Source organism: Armigeres subalbatus, chromosome 2 (genome assembly GCF_024139115.2).
Source record: "Armigeres subalbatus isolate Guangzhou_Male chromosome 2, GZ_Asu_2, whole genome shotgun sequence".
Classification (NCBI taxonomy): domain Eukaryota; kingdom Metazoa; phylum Arthropoda; class Insecta; order Diptera; family Culicidae; genus Armigeres; species Armigeres subalbatus.
Window position 1 is genome coordinate 363,154,267 of NC_085140.1, and position 27,604 is coordinate 363,181,870.

The 27,604-nt window shown below is 36.2% G+C and overlaps 1 pseudogene; it reads left to right on the forward strand.

Moving 5' to 3' along the window:
* The first annotated feature begins 386 nt into the window (after positions 1-386).
* Positions 387-13,147, forward strand: LOC134210087 (uncharacterized; annotated as a pseudogene).
* Positions 13,148-27,604: the final 14,457 nt, after the last annotated feature.

Sequence of the window (27,604 nt, forward strand, 5' to 3'; positions counted from 1 at the left end):
TTTTTACTTTCTTTTACTTTCTTACTTTTTACTTTTCTTACTTATTTTTTTTACTTTTATTTTACTTTTACTATTTTACTTTTACTTTTTACTTTACTTTTACTTTTACTTTAGCTTTTCTTCTTCTTTTTACTTTACTTCTTTATTTTTACTTTCTACTTATTTTACTTTTACTTTTACTCTTTTAGCTTTTTTTACTTTTACTTTTACTTTACTTTTACTTTACTTTTACTTTACCTTTATTTCTTTACTTTTTATTTCATTTTACTTCTTTTTTACTTTTTCTTCTTTACTTTCTTTACTTTTTACTTTATTTTACTTACCTTTTACTTCTGTTTTTACTTCTTTTACTTTTTCTTTTTACTTTTTTATTTTTACTTTTTACTATTTTACTTTTACCTTTACTATTTTTACTTCTTTACTTTTACTTTACTTTTACCTTTACTTTACCTTTTTACTTTTACCTTTTACTTTTACTACTTTTACTTTTTACTTTACCTTTACCTTTTACCTTTACTTTACCTTTTACTTTACTTTTACTATTTTTACTTTTTACTTTTACTTTTACTTCTTTTACTTTTGTTACCTTTACTTTACTTCTCATTTTACTTTTACTTACTTTTACTTTACTTTTACTTTTACTTTATTTACTTTACCTTTTACTTTACCTTTACTTTACCTTTACTTTACCTTTACTTTACTTTACTTTACTTTTACTTTACCTTTTACTTTATTTTACTTTATTTTACCTTTCTTTACTTTTACTTTACTTTTACTTTTACTTTTTACTTTACCTTTTTACTTACCTTTACTTTTACCTTTTACTTTTACTTTTACTTTACCTTTACCTTTACTTTTACCTTTTACCTTTACCTTTTACTTTTACCTTCCTTTACTTTTACCTTTACTTTACTTTACTTTACCTTCTTTACCTTTTTCTTTACTTTACCTTTACTTTTCTTTACCTTCTTTACTTTTGCTTTACTTTCCTTTATTTTTATTTTACTTTTTCTTCTTTTTACTTTTATTTCTTTCTTTATTTTTATTTACCTTTCTTTACCTTTTATCTTTACTTTACCTTTCTTTATTTTACTTTATTTTACTTTATTCTTTTACCTTTCTTTTACTTTTTTTACCTTTACTTTACCTTTTTACTTTACCTTTACTTTACCTTCTTTATTTTACTTTACCTTTACTTTACCTCTTTACTTCTTTACTTTTATTTTATTTATCTTTACCTTTTACTTTTTACCTTTACTTTACTTCTTCTTTATCTTTTACCTTTATTTTACCTTTTTACTTTACCTTTCTTTTACTTTTATTTCTTTGTTACTTTAATCTTTACTTTACCTTTTTACTTTACCTTCTTTTACCTTTACTTCTTTGCTTTACCTTTACTTTTACTTTACCTTCTTTATTTACCTTTACTTTATCTTTCTTTACCTTTTTTACTTTTACCTTTTACTTTACCTTTACTTTATCTTTACCTTTACTTTTACTTGCTTTACTTTACTTTACTTTATTTACTTTTTACTTCTTTACCTTACTTTTTATTTTTACTTTACTTTACTTTTACTTTACTTTACCTTTACTTTATTTTACTTTTATCTTTACTTTACCTTTTACTTTTACTGCTTTACTACTTTACTTTTACTTTTATTTACTTTACTTTACTTTTTACTTTACCTTCTTTTACTTTACCTTTACTTTATCTTTACTTTTACCTTTACTTTACTTTTACTTTACCTTTTTTACCTTTACTTTACTTTTACTTTTATCTTTTACCTTTTTACTTTATCTTTTCTTTACCTTTACTTTACCTTTACTTTACTTTACTTTATCTTTTACTTTACCTTTACTTTATCTTTTACTTTACCTTTACTTTACCTTTACCTTTACTTCTTTTTTACCTTTACCTTTACTTTTATCTTTACTTTACTCTTTACTTTACCTTTGCTTTACTTTTACTTTATCTTTACTTTTTACTTTACCTTTACTTTACCTTTTACTTTTACTTTATTACTTTTACCTTTTACTTTATCTTTTACTTTACCTTTACTTTTACCTTTACTTTACCTTTTACCTTTATCTTTTACTTTACCTTTACTTTACCTTTACTTTACCTTTACTTTACTTTTTATTTTACTTTATCTTTTATTTTACTTTTACTTTTACTTTACCTTTACTTCCTTTACTTTACCTTTACTTTATTTTACTTTACCTTTACTTTACCTTTACTTTACCTTTACTTTACCTTTTTTACTTTTATCTTTTACTTTACTTTACTTTACTTTACCTTTACTTGTACTTTACTTACTTACTTTTACCTTTTATTTTACTTTTACTTTTTACTTTACTTTTACTTTACCTTTACCTTTTTATCTTCTTTACCTTTACCTTTTACCTTTTACCTTTACTTTTTACCTTTGTTTTACTTCTTTATTTACTTTACTTTTACTTTTACCTTACTTTTATCTTTACTTTTACTTCTCTGTACTTTTTACCTTTACTTTACCTTTTTAATTTTACCTTACTTTACCTTTGCTTTACCTTTTACTTTTACCTTTACTTTACCTTTGCTTTACCTTTTACTTTTACCTTTTTTTACCTTTTATTTTTACCTTTACTTTTACCTTCCTTTATTCTTTTACTTTACCTTTACTTTTACTTTTTTACTTTACTTTACTTTTTACTTTTACCTTTACTTTTACCTTTACTTTACCTTTTACTTATTTTACTTTACCTTTACTTTATTTTTACTTTACCTTTTCTTTACCTTTACTTTACCTTCTTTATCTTTACCTTTACTTTTACCTTTACTTTACCTTTTACTTTACCTTTACTTTACCTTTCTTTACCTTTACTTTACTTTACTTTATTACTTTACCTTTTTACTTTATCTTTACTTTTATTTTACCTTTGCTTTTTACTTTACTTTTACTTTACCTTTACTTTACTTTATCTTTACTTTACCTTTTTATTTTTACCTTTTACTTTACTTTACTTTATTTACTTTATTTTCTTTTACTTACTTTTACTTTGCTTTACTTTACTTTTTATCTTTTACTTTTACCTTTTACACTTTACCTTTTTTACCTTTACTTTTTCTTTTACCTTTTTACTTTACCTTTATTTTTACCTTTACTTTACCTTTACTTTTTTACTTTTACTTTTCTTTACTTTATTTACTTTCTTTTCTTTATTTTACCTTTACTTTACCTTTTTTACCTTTTTACTTTACCTTTACTACTTTACTTTTACCTTTACTTTACCTTTTACTTTACATTTTTACCTTTTTACTTTACCTTTTACTTTTACTTTTACTTTACTCATTTTATCTTTACTTTTACCTTTACTTTACCTTTACTTTTACCTTTTACTTTTACCTTTATTTTACCTTTACTTTTCCTTTACTTTACCTTTACTTTACCTTTGCTTTTACCTTTATTTTACCTTTTTACTTTACCTTTATTTTAATTTTTATTTACTTTTTACTTTTACTTTACCTTTACTTTACTTACCTTTTATTAATTTTACTTTTTACTTTTACTTTCTTTATCTTTCTTTACCTTTTACTTTACCTTTACTTTTACCTTCTTTACCTTTACTTTTACCTTTACTTTACCTTTTTTACTTTATTTTACTTTTTACTTTTATTTTACCTTTACTTACTTTACCTTTTACTTTTACTTTACCTTCTTTACTTTTTTTACTTTTTACCTTCTTTACCTTTTACTTTTACCTTTACTTTACCTTTACTTTACCTTCTTTATTTTTACTTTACCTTTACTTTTTACCTTTACTTTATTTTTACTTTTTACCTTTTACTTTATTTTTACTTTTTACTTTTATTTTTACTCTTTTACTTTATTTTTACTTTTTACTTTTATTTTTACTTTTATTTTACCTTTTACTTTTACCTTTTACTTTTACCTTTACCTTTTTACTTTCTTTTACCTTTTTACTTTTACTTTTACTTTTGCCTTTTTATTTTTACTTTTACTTTTTACCTTTTTACTTTATCTTTTATTTTACTCTTTACTTTACCTTTTTGCTTTTGTTTTTACTTTATTTTCTTTTACTTTTTACTTTACCTTTTTTTACTACTTTTATTTTACCTTTAGCTACTTTACCTTTTTACTTTACTTTTACTTTACCTTTACTTTTACCTTTTTTACTTTTACCTTTTACTTTTACCTTTTTACCTTTATTTTTACCTTTACTTTTTACCTTTACTTTTACCTTTTACTTTTTACCTTTTTACTTTTACTCTTCTTTACTTTACTTTACTTTATTTTTACTTTACCTTTTATTTTACCTTTTACTTTTACTTTTTACTTTACTTTTTACTTTTTACATTTACTTTTTACTTTTTACCTTTACCTTACTTTTACTTTTACTTTTACCTTTTATTTTTACCTTTTACTTTACCTATTTGTTTATCTTTTTTACCTTTACTTTCTTCTTGTTAACTTTTACCTTTTACTTCTTTACCTTCTTCTTATTTTTTACCTTTACCTTTCATTCTTTACCTTTTTCTTTACTTTTCTTTTTTACTTTTACTTTTACCCTTAACTTTATTTCTTCTTTTACTTTCTTCTTTCTTTTACTTTATTTTTACTTCTTACTTCTTTTACTTTACTTTTCCTTTCTTTACTTGTTTACCTTTTACTTTTTATTTACTTTATTTTACTTCTTTTTACTTTTACTTCTTATTTTATTTTTATTTTTTAACCTTTTTACTTTTCTTTTACTTTCTTTGCTTTACTTTCTTTTACTTTACCTTTACTTCCTTTTTTCTTTTTACTTCTTTTTACTACTTTACCTTTTTATTTTCTTACTTTTTATTTTATTTTGCTTTTACTTTACTTTTTACTTTTAGCTTTTACTTTACCTTTTACTTTACCATTTTTACTACTTTTATTTTCTTTACCTTCTTTACCTTTTCTGCTTTTTACTCTTTACTTTTACTCTTTTTACTTTTCTTTTATTTACCTTTCCTTTTACCTTTACTTTTACCTTTTGCTTTACTCTTTACTTTTTACCTTTACTTTACTTTTAATTTTACCTTTACTTTACCTTTTTACTTTACCTTTACTTTTACCTTTTACTTTACCTTTACTTTACCTTTACTTTACCTTTACTTTACCTTTACTTTACCTTTACTTTACCTTTACTTTACCTTTACTTTACCTTTACTTTACCTTTACTTTACCTTTACGTACTTTCCGTATCGAACCGAACTTTCCATACCGTACCAAAAATCGTCAGCGGCTTTTGTCCTAATTTTTGTCGGCATCACGCCGAAAGCCTTTTTATTTTTTCATTGCGTTCGTTTTTTAAAGATTTTTTTCTGGATTTTTCCGAGATAGGGTAGAGAACCATTTGGGCAGAACCCGTCCGCAACGTTCATTACTCGAGTGCATTAAAACCTATTTACTTGTTTTTTGGTACACGGTTAGTTTCTGTCGATATCTAGTGATGTACATGTCAAGCCATTTGGTTGGAACGCGGTCGAGTTATTAACGTTGCGGACGGGAATAGGGGGTGCTGCCCAAATGGTCCCGCTCCCTATTTTCAATAAATCAACGGGAGATTTTTTTATTTTCGTCGGAGGAATCTAATGAACTTTCCCAGAAAATTCTTTGATGTTTTCCCAAAATATTAATATTGGTTTTTTTTCGGATTTTCCACGGGAAATACTTTGAAGTTTCTACTAGTAATTCTTCGACATTCCTACGCCTTTTTTCAGAATATCGTAGGGATTTTGTTTTAAATTCTCAAGGAAAATTGTTCGCTATTTCCAAAGAAAATTATTTGAAGTTTCGAATGGAAATCGTTTGTAATTTCCAAATCAAAACGTTTGGAATTTCTAAGGAAAATCATTTGGAATTTCTGCAGAAAATTTTCTTGAGAAATTCTTCAGAATTGAAAAAAAATCTCGGAAAATTTCTCGAAATTTCAATGTAAAGTTTTTCAGAGCTTTAAATAAATTTCTACGGGATTTTTTTTGTGTTGTCCAACATTTTCGGAAATTCCACGGGAAATTGTTCAAAAATGGGTAGAGTTTTTTTTTGGTCGAAAGCTATTCGGCGGGAAACCCGGGCGGAATTGAACGTTTGGCCAAACAGTTTCTGGCTTAGAAAACAGTTTTTTGCCAAACGACTTTTTCGGACAGTAAACCAGTTCACCCTAACGTCATTTTCGGCCGTATGTCCATTTCGGACAAATAACATTTTCAGCCAAATGGCCCATATCGGTCAAACAGGATTTTCGACTAATTGACCTAGTCGGTCAAGTGACTAGTAGTTCATTTCGACCAAATGACATTTTCGACCAGATGGGCTTCGACTTAGTGATTTGTTCGGCCAAATGACTTATTGGGCCAATCAACTGCCAAATGACGTGATTGATCATGTTACGTATCGGATGCGGATTCGGGTGTTTATTTTTATTCTGTGCGGTCGGATAGTAAATCAGACGCATAACTTTCGCGGGACCCAAGAATTAAGTTATGTGTTGATTACGCGATTACGTTGATAAGCAAGCAAAACGGTCGCACGACTCGAGATATTTTGTTTGGCTCTGTACTGTTCGGATAGTAAATCAATTAATGCACGTTTTTATTTGTATTTCATATAATTCCTTCCCATAGGTCATTCATCAAAGTGATTGCAGATAAAATATTGTATACAACTGAAGAAACCAAAATGTTCCACAAAAAACCCAGATTAATCCACCTAGCGGTGATGGTGCCTTTCTCGACCTTCGTAAAATGTGTGTGCTTGAAAATAGATGAGCTAGTAGCTAGGAGTAAAAAAGACAAATTTCTTTGTCCGTTCTATGAAAATCAGATTATTTATGGCAAAGATATTGTAGATCCAGTTGAAAACCGAAAATCATATTTTGTCCCATTCCGGATGTCGCGACTGCATCGCGAGTGGTGCCCGACTATGGCACAGTTGCGCACTACTCGCGATGCAGTTGCAACATCCGGAAATGCGAGAAATGCGATTGTCGCGAAACCTCAGTTCGGTTTTCAGCTTGATCTACAATATGCTAATAAGAATTTCGACATTTTGTTTCCTTTTCCAATCTTTTGACGTACATACCCCTGTTTTATTTTACCCAGTCATATATTTTAAGGATATCACTTTTGGATGTAAATTGAACTGAAGCTCCGACTACACAAAAAGAAAACGAAAATGTTATTCCCATCAAGCGAGCGGAGGGCAATATTTGTTATGATATAAATCTCATGACCGTCTTTCTACCAAACTCCCGTATGAAGAGGAAGGGAAGTGTATCAGTGTGGAAGCATCCGATAGTTCGTTTTCGGAAAGAAATTATAGCCTTTCGGTACAACTTTGTTGCACATGAAAGGCAAAAAGTATTTTGGCCATAATTTCAAAGGTAATAGTCCAATCTGGCCAACTTTCTAAATAGAACAGGATTCCGCATCTAATGCAATTTGTTGTGAGTAAATCGGTTGAGGGTAAGTCCATTAAAAGTCAGCTAGACTTTTTTACTCGCTTTTTTATAACACATAGTATATTTTGGCCATAATTTCTGTGCCCATGATCCAAATTTTCAATAGAAAACAATACGACAGGATTCCGCGTCGAATGAAACTTGTTGGAATTATACACTAATAAAAATCCACACATTTTTATTGGCAAAATCTAAAGAAATTTCCAAATAAATTTTATGTGTGCGTTAATAACCACCCGCTATGGGAAAATCCACATAAAAGTTATTAGTTAATAAGAGTTATGTGTGTTTCCACATATACGCTATGCGAATTCACATAGCCGTTATGTGGGAAATGCTATAGTCAAAATGTATGTGTGCCACACATAATGGATATGATTGGATTTTTGTCAGTGTAGATAGTGGAATATATAGATGAGTGAAGATAAATCCTCTGTCTCCAAACGAACTGTCAAACGTGTCTCCAAACGAGCATGACGTCACGATTTCAATGGAAACGTTAAGGGCTGTGACGTCATATGTGCGTGTGCACGGGCAGAAAAATCGACTCAGCCATGCTTTCGCTCATCTATCTATTCTACTATCTATAGTTGGAATTAAATCGGTTGAGGATAAGTTCCAAAAAAGTGAGCTAAACTTTTCGCACTTTTGGTGCGCGCACACACACACAGAGACATCATCGCAGTTCATCGAGCTTATACGTATATAACACTATGAGTCTCCAGGCCTTCTGTAAAAGTTTGGTTTTGGAGCGAACATACAGCCTTTTCGTAGAAAAAGGCAAAAATGGTGTTTCAGCCATAATTTCCGATCCCATAGTCCGATCTAGCCAGTTTTCAATAGAAAACAATGGGACAAGATTCTGCGTCGAATGCAATCTGTTGCGAGCGTCAATAGATGAAGTCTAAGTGCTAAAAAAGTGAGCTAGACTTTTTCGAACTCTTTTTCGCAATAAATAGTAATTTGACCATAACATCTAAGCCCATAGTCCGATCTGGCCAATTTTCAATAAGAAAATATGAGACATTCTGCGTCGAATGCAACTTGTTGTGAGCAAATCGGTTAAGGATATGTGCCCGAAAAATGAGTGACATTTTTTACGCGATTTTTTCGTATGAATTTGTATTTTGGCCATAACTTCTGATTCCATAGTCCGATCTGGCCAATTTCAAATAGGAAATAATGGGACAGGATTCTGCGTCGAATGCAACTTGTTGCGAGCAAATCGGTTGAGGGTAAGTGCCCGAAAAATGAGTGACATTTTTTACGCGATTTTTTCGTATGAATTTGTATTTTGGCCATAACTTCTGATTCCATAGTCCGATCTGGCCAATTTCAAATAGGAACAATGGGACAGGATTCTGCGTCGAATGCAACTTGTTGCGAGCAAATCGGTTGAGGGTAAGTGCCCGAAAAATGAGTGACATTTTTTACGCGATTTTTTCGTATGAATTTGTTTTTTGGCCATAACTTCTGATCCCATAATCCGATCTGGCCAATTTCAAATAGGAAACAATGGGACAGGATTCTGCGTCGAATGCAACTTGTTGCGAGAAAATCGGTTGAGGGTAAGTGCCCGAAAAATGAGTGACATTTTTTTTAGTAGTTTTGCGCACACACACACACACACATACACACACACATACACACACACACACACACACACACACAGACATCACCTCGATTCGTCGAACTGAGTCGATTGGTATATAACACTATGGGTCTCCGGGCCTTCTATAAAAAGTTTGTTTTTGGAGCGATCATATAGCCTTTACCGTATACTTAGTATACGAGAAAGGCAAAAACAAAATTTCCATTAAAAAATCAGCAATAAACAATTACAAAATTTTTCACAAAATATATATTTTTTCCACAAAAAATCATTAAAGAGCAATACAAAAAATATGAAAATTTCCATCAAGAAATATAAAAAAAAAACAATAAAACTGAGCATTTTTCCATAGATTGGAAAATTTTATATTTATTTATTGCTCATACCCTTACTTCTTTTTTGGCTATTTCCTAAGTTTTGATGGAAAATTTCTAATTCTTCATGGACATTTTATTTTAGCTGAACACTGTCAAATTCCGATCGAATATCCGTCAGTGAGTATTTATTCAGATTTCGTAAACTAAATTTCGTAAATCAAATTACTGTAAAGCTGAACACTCGTTCAAGTAAGGGATACTTTTAGCGCCAAAAGTCTATATAATCAAGGCTAATTATGTTTTCTTCGAACGCAGTGACCATACTCAGTACCAAGATGAATACACTACTAGGTGCTCCAGTATACCAAGTTTATGGAAGAGAGGAAGGCGGGGATGAAAAATTCATTTTCAGTGCAAAACGAAAACACTCGCTGGCTCCCCCATACTAAAATCCAAGATTGTTGAACCATGAATTTGAAGATTGGTGTACCTAGTAGTGTATTCATCTTGCTCAGTACCAATCATATGAATGAATCTGTGTATAAGAATGCTGTGTAAGTCATTCAATGTTTTGATTAGCCATGCGACGTTTGTCAATATTCGGGCCGAAGTTGCTTCGTGCAGGTGAATATGTTATGCTCTGGGTAGAATTATTTAGGATAGTAGGGTAAATGTTCCATTTTGGACCCCTAGAAGAAGTGCGTACCGATATCTGCTGCAAATGGCACGGTTGATATAGGCGGAATTAAGGAAATAGAAACTTGAAATTGGCATAAAGTGTTGATAAATCGCTGAGAATTGTAATTTTCTGAAATGAAGATATTCATCGTTTTGGACAGTGCATCATATTTTGGACCCCCAAATGTACACATTTTGGACACCCCCAATTTAGTCTCTTCTAAGTCGAATTTCTAGTTTACCCTGGTCAATTGAGCCGAAGCAAAGTCTTATCTTTCGATTGACATGCATCAATGAGAAGAATTTCGACAAAAACTTATTGTGTGCGTTCTGAGATTTTCAGTGATGTATACTTTTAAGCGTAACGCATTGTAACGCTCGCATTCTTGAACAAACATTTAATGTCCTCGAAATTTCATCTAAATATCGCTATTTTCGCACGGGAAACCAGGGAAACAGATGCTGAACAATATTATTTTTCTCTACCAATGGGGGAATTAGCAGCGGCATTGATTTTAGTTCAGAAACCAAGCAAATATCGCCAGGAGGGGTGTGTAGGGGTCCAAATCAAGTTGGTTACCCTACAACCTCGTCTTATGACATGTGAAAAAGCCGTTAGACCTGACAGATCATTTGTAGAAAACGCTGTTTGGTTGAGATGTTCGTTTGGCCGAAAGGTTATTCGGTCGTTAAGTTGTTTGGCCGAATACGCAATTTTTCCGAAAGTGCGGTTTGGCCGAAAATGTCATTTGCTTAACGGGCCTTATGGTTAAAAATGTCAACCCGTTCGGCCGAAAAACCCTATCTGCTAAACAACAATTTTGGCCAAACGGCATTTCAGCTAAATGACTTCTGCCAAACATTTTTTTCGGGAAAATTACCTGTTGTAACGTATACTAATTTGTTTCACCACGTCCATCAATAAAAATGATACGACAATCGACAAAAGGTAGTTTCGAGGATTTAATTAGTTTTTTAAATTTCTTATTTCCGCTCGAAAGGTTGGCATTACGGATGTCAGTACGTCTGACCATTATTCCGCGAAGGATTTTCTAGTAGTGTGTAGTGAAACGATTTTGTATTAGTTTTTGAATTAGTGTTTGTTTTTATAGCAATTACCTACTAAAGTAAATTCGCGTTAGATTTTCCAGCGCTTTGGATTTTTATGGTACGGGCTGGATTTGGTAAATTCGAGGTGAAACCGGGGAGCACTGTAGAGTGTAGAGCCTCTTCCCGTCCGTAAGATTCGTGCAGGATAGAACTCGTGCATCCATCAAGGTCCGTCTTTTGGTAGCCAAACGGAGAGGATCAAAGTCGCTTGTTAGAATATCGAAAGTGCCCGACGGTAGTCAACCAGCCATCGGCTAGATCCATACACGTCAATTTCCTCGTTGATCGATACTTTGCCAGAGCGCGGTCCCTGTATGCCGGTAACTATCGTGCGCAGGACCGGACTGGAACTGATAATTGGGAGTAAGGTACGCGAAGCCGGGTCGTAGGAAAACGTGGGCTTTCGATTAGAGGGAAAGGTCATTCGGACGCTCTCGACCCGAAATCGTTGGCCTTTCGTCCAGCCACCGCTTCCTTTCCGCAACTATAGATACGGCCATTGTTGCATGAGCTCAAACCTTAATCGCTGCCATTCCGTTTCGAACTGAATTACGGTCCAACTAGAGATGTCGTAAAATTAAAATCCCGATTAATCGATTAGTTACTAATCGATTACTCTTGATTCTTGTCGATTATTGAATCGATTAATCATTGTATAGTAATCGATTCAAAATTAATCGATTATCACAACGATGAATCGATTAATCGAAATAATCAATTAATTTTCGACATCCTTATGATGTCGTAAATTTCTGATTAATCGATTAGTAACTAATCGATTACTCACGATTCCTCTCGATTATTGAATCGATTAATCGTTGGGTAATAATCGATTCAACATTAATCGATTATCACAACGATGAATCGATTAATCGAAGTAATCGATTAATTTGCGACATCTGTAGGTCCAACCCGAATGAGCGAAATAAATACAAATTGTACTCTTTTTGAGAATTCTGGTTTAGAGTTTTAGTTTTGCTACGTTTCACGGTGCTGGGAAACTCCACCCCTATTGCGTTTTCCGTCTCGCCGTTTCGTTTTCGGTTTTATTCTCAAGAAAAGGTTCGAGACCGTCTGATTTGCTCTTTCGTGGGTTAAGCGAGCTTAAGGCGTTTACTTGGGGAAAAGAGTAGCAAAGTACTGGGGGAAGAATGTTGCGTCCGTTTTAGCATTCAAGTCAGCGATTGTTCGAGAGAGTCCCCTGAGGGAAATAGTCAGCACAAGTCGGGCAAATACACGAATTGAACTGTTGGTCTCTCGTTCGCGGGATTGGCGCTTAAGCCACCAAGTTTAGGCCGTACCCTTGAGAAATCCGCTGAACAGTTACACTGTTAGATCAAACGACATTTTTGGTCGTATGTTCCCTTGGGCCGAATGGCTTTTTCTGCCAAACGACCATTCCGGTCAAATGCCGTTTTCCACCAAATAACCTGTTCGGTCTGACGAGTATATAAAATTTCCCTAAATAATGCGAAATTCCCATACACTTAAACATTTTCTTAGGAGGGTCCCGTAGCGTAGTTGGCTATACGTTCGCCTTATAAGCGGACGGTCATGGGTTCGATTCCCAGCCCTTCCACCAAGCCCGCCGGAGGTGCAGCCTAAACGGTGGCGTTTTGGGGTGCGCGTCTTACCGGCACGGCTGCCCAATGACGACTGAAAAATTGTTCTTCTCGGAGGCATGCCTCCAACGTACCCGGATAAATGGCAACCGAAACAATGCAACGAGAAATTGGATTCACGATATGGACAACAATGGACTCACGCACGATGAGATGGACCCAGCAATGATAACATTAACGAACTCTAAAAATAGATTCTGTGTGGATTCTGCACAGTCTCATCTTCGATACGCTCTAAAATGTCGTTTACGAAACTGTTCACGACGGTCATCGACAAGACGCTAATGCCCATGTGGACCTGCTTCTACATCTTGTAATTGCAGATGGCATAGCTTTCTTTCCTCCGTGGCTCCCGCTGCGGTTGCTTTTCGTCTTTGGCGATGTTTTTCTGAGTCTTGCTGCCGTAGCAGACATCTTCGCTGCCACCTTTTTTTACTGCTTTTCCGCCGCCAACTTTCAATAACATGATGTTTGGTTGTTCGGTGCTTCGTTCCGGTAGTTATGTCGATCGGTTCCGATTGGACTGGAGACCGAGGCACCGCTCCTTCCCCTGTTGGTACCTTTGGGGTCGACTCGTTGGCTCGATACCAGTGCTCCAATACAATACCAGAGTCAAGGCATTTTCTTCAAAGTGCAATTCGTAATCGCTTGAAATCGGGAGCAGCATTGATGGGGTCTATCACGTTTCAGTCAATAGCACTCCATTTTCTTTTTTCACAAGATTTTAACTTTGTTTTTGTTGCTGTTAATTATTGGAAGGCTCCAATATTATAAATTAATTCCTTTTTCAGACTACCATTTCCCAGTTTGACATCTGGTTTTATGCTGGTTTTGAAGAAGTCATGTAGAGCAAATAAAGGTTTTCATACTGTAAACACAAACGCAGAAAATTAATTACGTCTAAGGAAAAGCAAAAATTTCAATTATTCAATGATAGTTTAAAGCCGCATGTAGTTTAATCGCAACGACCATATCAGCTGTAGATTAGCATCAGTAAACATATTCAGAATTTTAATATTGAATTATTTAAGCTTTACGTAATCCTTTGTCAAATTGGCGGTCGTGTGTCGGATACAACCTTCTACTTTTTTTTCCACAACAATTAAAAAAAAATTTCAAAACAATTAAAAACTTTCCACAAAAAAATCAATAAGAGCAATAAAAAAAAATTAAGAAAAAGGATTAAACTGAGCTTTTTTCCATAGACCCATAGATGACTGCGGCACATATTTCGTGCCTTGTGACCTCACATTCGGGGTGTACTGGACCCATAAGAAAGTAAGCTAGCAGTTTATCCGGAAACTCGTGATCGTGTCTTACCGTCATAGCAGGTCTCGATAGACTGTATCATACGCAGCTTTGAAGTCGATAAATAAATGATGTGTGAGCACATTGTTCTCGCGGCAATATCTGCGGCACAGCGAATGTTTGGTTCATGGTAAAGGGTTCACCAATGAATCTCGCCTGGTATTGCCCCACGAACTCTCTTGCAATTAGTATTAGAGGACGGCATAATAATTGCGAGAGTACCTTGCAGACAGCTTCTTTTTTATGGTTCTACATTCCAAATGGTACTTGGCCTGCTTTTCAACTTAGTATTCTATTAGCATTTCTTCAGTAATTAATTAAAAGTATTGCATGAGTATGCATCTTGTGTGGCAAGTGCAACACTATGCCCAGGGTGTCAAGAATGTTTCCCACCCAAAAACGTCCTGTACCGGATCAAGAATCGAACTCGCCATATACGGATTGGCAATCCAACGCCTTTGCTTGCAAGGCTGACTGGAGACCCCACAGGCGGCGCTCAACTATGTGATTGTACTGTAGTTGCTGCAATCCAGCTTGGAGTATATGGGTCACCACAACTTCCATCCAGTCCTGCGGCAGAACTCATCCTCCAAAATGGTAATTACCCGATGCAGCACCATCGCCCGTATTTAAGTATCATCCTGGTGGATGACTAACCCCAGGGATTTTATTTTTTATTTTTTAGCCGAGCAACTCCCAGCTTCATCACCACACCGCCATCGTTGTCAGCCACATCGCTATTCAGGTGCTTTTTTTAGTCCTACTGCCGCCATCTCTGGATCACCTCACACTTGTTCGTAAGAAGGTTCCCGTTAAAGTCCTTCTACACGTCAGGCTGTGGCACGTGATCCTTACAGGAACGGTTTCACTTCTCAAAGAACTTTCGTGCTTTTTGGGCTCTCCAGTAGCCTTGCGAACAAAGAGGTAGGATTGCCAATCCGGAGATGGCGAGTTCGATTCTCGGCCTAGGATGTTTTCGGGTTGGACACTTTCTCGATACCCTGGGCAAAGTGTATCCATTGTGTCACACAAGATACATACTCATGCAATGGCGGGTGTATAGAAGCTTTCAATAAATAACTGAGGAAATGTTAATAGTCTCTTCACTGGTTAGATTTACCTGCTGGCGCTTTTTCCTCCTCGCCCTCCTACCGGTTCTCTGATCATAAGGACAGCGTGACTGGTGGAGTGGCTGTGGCGGTGAATCGAATATCTTCTCAGCCATCTTCAGCCATCATGCTTGGAATGTCTGCTCCAGCTGTGTATAAAACGCTTCCTTCTTGTTGTCGGGTTGAAAAGATTGAAGTTGAAGAAATGGCCTTTGATCTTCAGCTTGCATTCGTAGAGTGAAACCAGTGTAGGCACGAGAGCGCGATGCGACACGCGACGTGACAGTGCAATTTGTCAGTTTGTTGATAATATGTGTTATTCCTTTACGTGAGTCGCGTCACGTCACATCGCTCGTCATGTTTCCTCTGGCGGGCACCTTACGTTAATTATGGCTACCATGCCACTCAACAGTCCAGCAAATTTTCGGCAGTGCCACGACGTCAAATTTGAGGGGATGTAATCATGAATTGTCCTCTCCAAACCTGCAAAACCTTGCGATCTTTTATTCGCAACTAGGTCATTGCCGATAGTATTGAGTTGTATTATCTGTATTCAAACTTACTATCTCGCCTATCTAAGTGCCCCATAGATAGACTAGCAACATTATTTGTTGCAAAAAACAAAAAGCTGTTAAGGGTGCAGGACGTTAGGCAATATATGAAACTTTTCTTGATTTTTTTTTCGTCATTTCATTTTTTATTATACCTAATGTACCATATGCGTTTCAAGGGGACCCCAATGGTCCTGAAAGCAGTCAGTATTACTAATAGGCTATTTTGCGAGCATGTGACAAGCGTGGTGTCATCAGCACCAATAGACATAGCCCGCTGTCATCGAAAAAATGTGCCCGGGACAACCTGGCTACGATCTGGCGGTGGGGTAAACAATAGGGTGTCAGAAGCTTGCTATTTTGATCTCACAATTCACTTTCTGTTAGGTGTTAAATTGAGGTTCCACGGGGTAGGCTTATTAGCTCCTGAAGAAGTCAATTAGGTTTGTTTTCAATTGTTGTTTCATTTTTCTGGTACAAAATCACCATGTAAATAGCTGCTAAAGTAATGGTGCAATGAGTTTTTGAGGAATTAGAACACCCCAATAACTGCATTAACTACCTACTAAAATCCATCCAGTCTCGAACCAGTGTTCAAGAATGAGCCGCCTTTACATGGTTAATAAAGATTTATAACCATTTGAGTACCGTCATAAGTACATCAATCACACAAAAGCAGACAACATTGTGGCAAAAGCGTTTCTCGCCAGATGCCAATTTAATGGGCTATTTAGAAAACATGTACCGATCCTCAAGAAGGGTCACTAAAATATTTGCAATATAATGTCATGCGATTGAGCCATTCGAGTTTGTTGGTGGACATGTGTAAAGTTTGCACACCTCTTTTCCACTTCACTGACCCGAGTGCCAACTGAAGAGCTCATTACGAGCGTGTGGCTTACATTCAGCGTAATTTTATGATCGCTGTAAAGCATCTTGGGAGAATCGAAGAGGGTGGTTCATATTATTGTTCACGCACGACGAAAAGAAAAGAAATACGCCAAGTGGTATTCAGAGTGACACAAGGTCATCGTTAGTGGATGGAGTTGGCCATCCAGTGGGCAGAGGATCAGGGGAGTGCTGCGTACGGGGCGTAGATATCGGTTACAACGTTCCGCATTCACGACTTGTGTTTGGCTGAGCCACTTTGGGAATTCGATAAATCATGTCATAGCACTGGACCCCCGTAGGCCTTATGCAGACTGGGGATGATCAATTATAAACAAAAGTTTGAATGCTTTGACAATCAATCAATTATTTAGTAGGAATGTTTTAGAAAACATCTAATATAATCTAAACCCAGCAATGTTTTTGACACAAATTGTTGAGAACATAGCAGTTCTAAATTTTTATATACTATGCATTCCTTGAGTTACATTTCATAATATTCCTTATCATGAGTTTATAATTTAGGACAATTTTGCTATATGTGTTTGAAACATGCTCGTCGTTTGTGTGGCGTTGAAGTCTCCAAGCTCTTGGCAACTCCCGTCCCCATCCAATGCAAATAAAGATTTTGATCACCCCTCGAGGTCCGGATGTTTTTTATTGAGCGGTAGCACTTTTGCATGAGAACGACCGATTTAGGCACGCACAGTGGCAAAACGTCGACGATGACGACGATAGTCCGCTGTGATGCGATGCCGCGTATGGGCGCAAAGCCGTTTAATGTGTGAAACATGGACAGATAGAATAGATTCCTAAAGTGCTGTAGACCAACAATGGGTTACGTTATGTTTTCCACGACGTTTCCACCCCGGGGGATATGGAAAAGAATTTGCCGCTCGGTTGAGATGAAGCATGCAAATTAGAAATCAATCGGTAGGTTTTAGTGTGGGAAAACTGCGAGGTAAGAAGTTTTGGGTCATTTATTTAATATGTATTATTATTGTTATTTTTATCTCGGTCTTTTATAAGATAAAGGCAAAACTAATATGCGTGCACAGAAGGTGTGATAGCAATTAGTAGAGGTTGGAAGAGATTAGCACGTTTTTGGCAGCGAAGCATGGAACGATAAGCTAATTGAAAAATATCGTGTATGGAGTCACGACATGACATGGTTGGTATACAGCTGAGCAGGTGTGACATGACAAAACGTAGTTTTCGTTATGATTGAAGGATCTTTATGCATCGTATGAATAGAAATTTAAAATAATTGTAACATGTAAAAACAAATTTTATCTCTTATTCTAATCAAGGCATGTATAAAGCTTCCTGAACAGGAGCGACGACCTTGATAACAGAAATTGGTATGAACTAGCCTTGCATAAGAGGTAAAATACCAAAAAATAATACTAAAAACTTATATCCGAGGTATAACATGCTTAGGTATTTCAATACCAAATGAATAATAATTTGCTGTGCATTTGGTATTGAAACAGAATTGCAATAACAGAGTGTGTTATGCCTGAAGTATCGTGCATATTAATTTTTGGTATTCTACCTCTTATGCAAGGCTAGTTCATAACAGAGTATGATATCAATAACAGAATTAGGTTTTATTAAACTTAAAGTGATTTAAAAATGTGTGTATTGTACAAATGTTGTAAAAGGATGTCACAATGTGCACAATGTCACGTCACTATAGCTATAGCTAGAAGCAGAGGGGTGTAAGTGATATTTTGGTCAAAATTGAGTTGACTGCAGCAAAAATGCTTTGGTTCTCGCACTTTGCGGCAATATATTGATATAGTTTGTACAATGTTTATAAAAAATGTGAAAAATTCACAGAAAATTAGTAATTTTTTGAATTTTCATTTAATTTTAATTGTCTTTCTTGTTTTTAAATTTTCGAAATTTAGTAATTTTTTGAACATTCATACAATTTTAAATAACTTTTTGTCACTTACACCCCTTTGCGTTTGACCCTCTCATTTGATGTTGATCACATAGTGAGATATGCCTGTAAAACTTAAGAAAATTAATCCACTTTTATTATCCTGGACTATTTGCCCATTGGTTTTTTTTTCAAGCAAGTCTAGAACAAAAGTGTTTTAACACTTGATACACGTGTACACTTCATACAGTTCATGATTCATTCATCTACGCCATACACCATTTTCTGGTTTCGCTCGAAAACCCCGAAAGCTTCCTGGTCCGTTGCGGGACCTAAGGTGGCTACGTAAGCCTCAGAAGGCCCCATTCGCAAGCAGCAATACGTCTTTTCACTTCACGGGAAACATCATTATCACATGCATAAGCATTCCAGGGTAAACCAATCCTGCATCAACTTCGAACACATCCTCACTATGCACTACCTCAGCAACGTACCACATCGACCTCCATCTCTACTCGCAACCATGTGCTTTGTCAATGTAGGGCCTTCGCTGTCGCCCTCTTCAGTGAGATAAAAGCCTCCACTACTGCCATGTGAACGAATCCAATGAGGTCGAAGGCGTCTGCAAAACCCAGCAGCATATGCGACCGTGTGATGATAGTGCCGTTCCTTTGCACGCCAGATGTCTTAATTGCCCCCTCGAGTAACATTGAACAATAAATTCTAATTCTGAAGTCCCAACTCGAGCGGCACACATGTTGTACATAGATCACAGTAGCTTATGTGTGACCCGATTTAGTCACAATTAGGTTGCTGTAACCAGTTTCATTAGACTTGTGCTGCTTGGGAAACGGGGTTGACACTTTGTCTGCAATCCGAATACTAGATTTCGAGCCATCAAGCCTTGCACATATCAGCCTATTCATTCAGTTACGTTGGGAAACCATGTTCAGACATTAACTGCCACAACTCATTGCTTTTCACTTAGTCATACGCTGCTTTGAAATCAATGAACAGATGGTTAGTCTGCAATTTATTCTCCCGGCATTTATCAAGGAATATCTGCAGGCTAAAAACTTGATCCGTCGTTGATCGGCCTTCGCGAAAACATAACCCAGACCGGGATCTCGTCCTTGCCAGCAGCTTTACTGTTTTTCAGCACAACCTTCTCAACCTTCTCAACTGCCTCACCTGCTCAACCTCATCCAGCGTTGATGGTTCAGCTTGACCGATATTGATTATTTTCCTTGTTTTTACCCTTCAACAATTCTTCGATCTGCTCCTTCCACTATGGCTGCCACCATAGTCTTGCCTGTCAGCAAATTTCTCTCTCTACACTGAGCCAAATCATCTTCCTTCCAAGATATGATACGCCATTCCCGTCGATTCATAAAATCATATTCTCGATTTCATGTGCCAAGAGTTGGTGTATGCCACCCTACTTTGATATCGAAGGAAAATCATCTCATTCCCGACCTTCACTGCCCCCAACAATGGTGAGCACTGTCATACGGCTTTCGACGCGCTGAGTAGCAAAAGATTTTCATCCTGAATGCAGATGATATGTGCGATGGCCCCGCCCCTTTCAGATTGTCATTCATTTTCGGGATGCATCATCATTCGCTTTTGTAATGGAAACGGTTTCGCTGCTCCAACTCCCATGATCTGTCATATTCCATTCGAAGCCAAAACGAGAGCGCCATTTGTAAAAGTGATTTATGAAGCGTACAAGGCAGGAGGAAAATAATATTATTCTCGTCTGTTTCGTCGAATACCTGCAGGAATAGTTAAATGTGCGGACAATGGTAAGTCAAAATAGCATAACAACATAAAATCCCGGCATTTTTATAACCAGCATAAACTGAAAACGAATAACAATTAATTGCATATTATTCGGCAACTCGGCCGTACGAGTGGAGTGCGATCCTCTCGTTTAATAAACAATGTGCACTCGCTTGGCTGTGGATATACAACAGTAAAGCAAATGTGGAGATTGGGCAAATCAAGCATCCGAAAGATATTCAATTTGCAAAAAAGAGAGCTAACCGCGGTGGAGGTTGGTACTCGGATTCTGATGGCTTTTCCGCAAACGTGACCTTTAAGTGGTCTTGTTGTGTAGGGGTTATCACGCCTATCTAGAGAGTAGGAGGTTGAGGGTTCGAGTCCCTCCAAGACACGTGGATTCTTTTTCGCAAATTTCATATCAATTTGTCCATTTCGAAACATATGCTGTGCATATGCACAACCAAGATATTTAACATGAAAACGAATGTTTTTTTTTTTTCGGCTGAACATGTTTACAACTCAGCTGGTAAATTCTTGATTTTGAATATGATTTCACCATTCTAGAGAAATATGCCAGGAATAATTGTTGTTTATCTATATTTTGACATAATTTTCACCGAAAATCCTACATATTCTGTGTATTTTACAGAAAACTTCGGTGCAAAACCACGACAGCAAAACACTCACACAGGCGCCAGGAGTGTGAACCTCCAACCTGTCGGATTTGGAAAATGTCCCTCCCGTTCCCAAGGCGCGCAGCTAAGGCAATTGTGCAAATTTGCCGGCCTCCATAAACCTTAAAATACATAAATATATTTATTTTTCCCAATTATATTTAATGACTTAAAAGGAAATAAAATCGTTGAATGTATTTATTTATTTATTAAAAAATAGCGTTTTCCCAATAGTTTATAGTTTTCACAAAATCAAATCCTTCATAATTTTGAATGAAAATCAAATAGAAACTACATTGAAGGCATTCGATTCCCATTTCAAAGCCGTTCGAAAAACATCCAGTTTGTTATTCACATTTTGTTCTCAACCTCATTCGGTTGTTGGATTGTGCGCATATGGTGTTTATCATCTGGCATCCGCAGCAATCGAATGCGTATCATCCAGAATTGGTATGACGTTCGTTAAGGGGCCGAGGCGAATCAAGAATCAGTCGTTATGAGACTTATGTTTTGGTTCAGTGTATGATTGCACATGGCGGGCACAGGCGCAGTCTTCTGCCACGCATCATTGACAGTCGCGTAAAACTTCCGCATATCGTTTCTATCCATGTTCGGTGCGGTGGATTCGTTTCACTTCTCCTCTTCTCCTTCTGCCCTTGCTACACTGTACCGTTATCTATTGCATAGGGTACCATTGACTAGCATTCGACTCCTGGCAGCATTTCCTAGCCCGTTCGCTGGCACTCCTAACAAACCAACCATTTCGTTGATGTCGTTGTGTGCAGTGCCTAACATTTCCTTGCGCTGTTGTTGTCACAGTTTCATTGATATCCCAGTCAACACAAAATCGTATATGACTCAACATAAGATGCTAAAGTGGAGACGATATACGTACACATTGTATGCGGAAGTACCTATATGGCCTACGCGTTTGCATCCCCGATGATAATCTTCACATCGAGTAATGGGCGCCATAATATTATTTTTGATATAGCACGGAAACTCCGTCTGAAATCCTTTTTTTAATTATTAAAGAAACGGCCACCCTGAACTCGGTTGTTAAACCCACTTTCTTTGTCAGGAAACTGAAATGACAAAAGCTCGACGGAACGCAAGATCGAAAGGAACAATCGAATAAACAAAATTTCTATATCTTCACATGATTTGTCTCATGAGTTGAGTTATAGATAGAAAATGTGCATATGAAGTAAATCAAGCTCATAACTTATTACAGAGCTGTCTCTTTCTTTATTTGCTTCTTTCTGTCTTCGAACGTTAAATCGTAGACATGATCAGCTGTTGAAACTAATTGGCATTTATATTTTGTTTTTCCTATACGGCCTCTTGTCCTTTAGATTTTACGTCGAACTTACATATGTTCTAATACTTTTCATCGAGGGTTCGTTCTGTTCTCGAGAATTTTGCCAAGAAGGTTTGAGGCGTTCATTTTCATTTGAGTTATTGTTCCAGTTTTGGAAGGAAACCTTTGCCTTTCTCGTGCACTTAACGAATCGAAAGGCTATGCGTTCGTTCCAAAAACAAACTTTTTATAGAAGAGTGTTATATACCGATAATGTTCGATGTACTGATGGATGTCTGTGTGTGTATGCCAATTTCAGACGGATCACCCTTTTGAACTGTCGCGTATTCTGTTTAACAGACTGAGAACGCTTGAAAAGTCCTTCGTCGGCGAATACCAATTTTTCATGAGGGCCAATTAACAACGGATCAGATTTTTAGCCCCGAAAAAAATTGTTATTTGTAAAACTCTGGTTCTACCAATGGCCCTTAAAGGACATGCATCGTGGGCGTTAAAAGAGGTGGACTGGAAAGTGTTGATAGGTTTCGAGCCAAAAGTGCTACATACAATACACGGAGGAAGATACTTTTTGTTATTGAGACGATTCGTTAAAAGTAGAAAGGTTAAAAATTAAATAAAAAAAAGTTTAACACAGAGCTCGAACTCAAGTCCACTGAGTGCGAGCCCGACGTGCTACTTCTCAGTCGTTTAATTCTTGAGAACAGAGTGTTAGAAGTTTAACCGGTTATGCATTTTGTGTACTGGTGGGAATTGCACAGTATCATGAATAATATTTCTGAAATCATGAATTATAATCATGATTTCATGAACTTGCCAGTTCATGATTTTCATGATTTTGAAAATTATAACAATTGGAAACAATTATAACGAAACAATTATAACAATTGGACACTAAAGTTGGAGACGAGAAAAACTGTAAAGTGTGTGATATTACGGAGAAAAAGAAAAATTTGGATGGCTCCGCGGAAATAACGCGCAGAAGGCAATCCCCGCATAGAACAAATCATACATAGTGTGCGTTGAATTGAACATGATATCAAATCAACTGTCATAAAGCCCAATAAGTTGAATAGCGTGTTTACACGTGTACCTACTTATATAAATATGGAAGGACTCATCATCAGCTCAGCACCCTTTTCATGTCAATAAACCCGAAATGTAGGACTGGTTCCTAATATGTAGTGGCTCAGTACTAAAGCCAGTTAATCGAAGAAATATCTATCAAATTAAGAAGAATGTTATGCAGTTTCACGTCCTAGAACACTATTTTTTTTTGGTAATGATTGGTGTTATCGGTGGCTTATTGAGTCTGGGTATACTTCTTGTCTCGCCGGGAGGCCGTCGTTACGGGTCTGTTAAGACTCCATGATTTGGGTCAGTGTGCTTCGAGCGGCAAACGATCGCTCTGGTAGGTCCTGCTGTTGATACATGCAGCTTTTACCAGAACCCTCTGTCAAGACCCCACCACATCCTAGGCAAATTCCACAGCTCACAGTGGCTAAGGGAGGGGTTGTTGAGACTCTTGGGCATAGTCCTTGTCCTTATTTTTCTTCAGATTGAATTAAATATAGAAATGTCATAAATATAAATAAAACGTCGAAAATTTTGCATTAGCTGTCTTTGATCATTAGCCCGGAAAATATTCATTGGAGGCGCTTTGAATTTTCCAGGATTCCAAATTTTTCTTGCAATGCGTAATAAATTGTAGTGCACTAAACGGTCCACCATCGGTACTCGGTGGAGAAATAATTTATCGCAAACATATCTATTCACCATCTATCTGTTCCTTATCAAAAGAGTGATGTTGTTCTTAGATTGAATAGAGCTGTGATAACACTAAAACGAAGCTTTTTTCATGTGGTTATAATTTTTAATTAGCTACTGAAACGACTTTTTTTTGAAGATTACCACGCACAAGACGATTTTTTTTAGTGATATGAAGAGCGATTTTTATATTTTTTATAGTTGTGCCTTGATTCTTCCTGGATTTCGTCACATTGTGCAGTACATAGTATCGACAACGCTTCCACGTGCGCATCAACGGTCATTTGGACTACCTGTTAACTGAATGTTTTTGGAACTGGCAGGTTGTGATGAGTAATTGGTGTCATCCGAGAGGTAGTATACTAGTTATTTCCATCAGACTGGTTATTCCGGAAGTGTCCGAGGAGTGTCAATGTCGACGAAGGTTGAACCGATAAATCTGGTGAGTTTTTAATTTGTTCCCTATACCCAATCTATTGCTTATACGCTCTTTTGTTCGATAGCGCATTGTCAAGTGTTTCTATTGAGTCGGCTTAACAATGGCTCAGCATAACATAGCTACCATTTCGTAGAGGGGTTTCCTTTGCGGATTGGGTTGATTGATTAGAATACTTTACTCGAAGCGAATAGTATTCCTGATAATTTGAAAAAACCCTATTTCATTACCCTAGGTGGGCCAGTGGTGTACAAAGAAATTAAGCTTTTGTACCCGAACACGAATGTTAGCCAGATATCTTATGCGGACTTGATTGCCAGATTGAAAACGAGATTGGATAAGACAGAATCTGATTAGATCCAGCGATTTAAATTTAATAACCGTGTACAACAACTAGACGAACCGCTGGAAGATTTTGTTTTATCTGTAAAATTACAGGCTGAATTTTGCTCCTTTAGGACTTTTAATGAACTTGCAATCAGGGACCGCATAGTAGCCGGTGTTCGAGAAAAAGCTTTGCAACAGAGATTACTCAATGAGGAGAACTTAACATTACAGGCTGCGGAGAAAAACATTACAGGCGGGTGCAAACGCTAGGAGTTTAGGAGTGAATAATGGCATTTTGCCATCTCCCGGGAAAGCCTTGATTAAACTATTAATGACATACGCTATTGCCAATCAAAATACAGAACAAGTGGCTTCAGTTAGAGGGCCTGTTAAAAGTAGATTAGGATGCAAACCGTATGACAATGAACGTACGAACGATAGACAAATGGATAATAGATGGGGGGAAAGCTCTCGTTCAGCAGATTGGAAACGGAGCCAATTTAGAAAGCGTCCAGATTATTCTGGTTTTACGTGCGACTTTTGTGGTGCCAAAGGGCATATAAAACGGAAATGTTTTAGATTGCAAAATCTCAGACGGGACGCGGTTAATCTAGTAGAATCCTTTAAGCCTGCACACCGAAAAATTCTGAATTTTATAAGGGACGCAATCCTTTAATCTGACGTAATCAACCGAGATGCATATCCAATCATAACATAATATTGTGTCATATTTGCTTCAGACACCAGGATTCAGGATTCAGGATTCTTTACGCACCAGCTGAGCACTGTTTTCGTTTCTCCTTTTTCACCTTCAGCGCAGTTGCAAGGAACAAGCAGTGGATGGGCTGATGCTTTCCCATATTCGTGAAATTGTAGAACATGTTAAGCTTCGATCTCCCTTCTACCAAGCAGCAGGAATGGAAGAGTGGTATCGAACGGGACTCCCACTCATAAGATCTGGTGTTAGATTGACATGCTGGGCCTTACCATTTTTGCTACATACACTAGTTTTTTGGCCGTGTAAAATTCAGGATACACATTTTCAGAGCCTTGTAAAAATTAATTTGAACGCAATAATGCGTCTTTTGGTTCGCTTGCATACGTCGGTCTTAAATGACATAATGTTACAGGACTTTTTTGTAGTGTGTGGACCTACTGCTGACAGACATTTGAATGAGATGCTGAATCGCATGAGAACGCGTGACTCGGACAGTGAGGACGATGGTGACGACAACGATGCAGGTGATTTTTTCGTGTATGTTAGTGTCCTCTGTAAATAGAATCAGTGAACCTTGCTTGATAAATTTGTATGTTGATGGGAAATTACGATGGAAGTAGACTGCGGTTCTGCGGTGTCGGTAATAAGTCGGGAGCGTTATTTTTCAATGTTTGAAAAACCTTTGGTTAAATGTACTAAGCAACTAATTGTGGTAAACGGTTCAAAACTGCAAATTGAAGGAGAAGCCACTGTTTCAGTTCAGTATGCAGAAATGCAAAAGCAACTGAAAATTTTAGCTTTAAATTGTAGCAATGATTTTATTCTCTTAATGGGCCGAACGTGGCTGGACAAATTTTTCCCAAATTGGAGGCAATGTTTTTCTAATTTAAATATGGTAAACAATATGATGGAGTCTTGCAAGGTAAACGAAATAGTTGAGATAAAGCGAAGGTTTTCTAAAGTTTTTGTGAAAGATATTTCCTCACCAATAGTCGGCTATGAGGCTGAACTTGTACTTAGAGATAATACACCCATTTTTAAAAAAGCGTATGACGTTCCTTATAGACTTAGGGAAAAAGTTTTTAATTATTTGGATAGATTAGAAAAGGAGAATGTTATAACACCGGTAAAGACCAGCGAGTGGGCATCGCCTGTAGTGGTGGTGATGAAAAAGAGCAATGAAATAAGACTGGTCATTGATTGTAAGGTTTCAATCAACAAACAAATCATTCCTAACACATACCCACTTCCCTCCGCACAAGATTTGTTTGTCAATTTAGCAGGAAGTCGATATTTTTGCGCCCTAGATTTGGAAGGAGCCTATACTCAATTGGCTTTATCTAAAAGATCCAAAAAGTTTATGGTTATAAACACCATTAAGGGGTTGTACACATACAATAGATTGCCTCAGGGTGCTTCTTCTAGTGCCTCAATCTTTCAACAAATTATGGTGCAATTTTTAAGAGGAATTGATGGTGTATATGTATATTTGGACGATGTTTTAATAGCAGGTGAGTGATTGCAAAAGGAAACTAGTATTAGTACTGGAAAGACTTAGTGATGCAAACATTAAAGTAAACTGGGGGAAGTGTAAATTTTTCGTGACTGAACTGGAATACTTAGGCCATATTATTGGCGAAAAAGGCTTAATGCCATGCTCTGACAAAATATCAACTATTCAAAATGCTCATATTCCTAATAATGCAACTGAATTGAAATCATTCATGGGATTAATTAATTATTACCATAAGTTCATACCTAATATATCATCGAAGTTGTACTGTTTGTACAATTTGTTGAAGAAGGATGTGAAATATCATTGGAGCGAACAATGTCAAAGGGCATTTGAGATAGTAAGATAGTTTCCTTTGGCATTGTTCGCTCCATTGATATTTATATTTAGACCATTTAGCTGAAGGAGATGAGGTGTGGTATAAGAACCACAATCCAAATAATCATTCAAGATGGTTAAGGTGGTTATACAACAAAGCCGCAAATCGGCCAT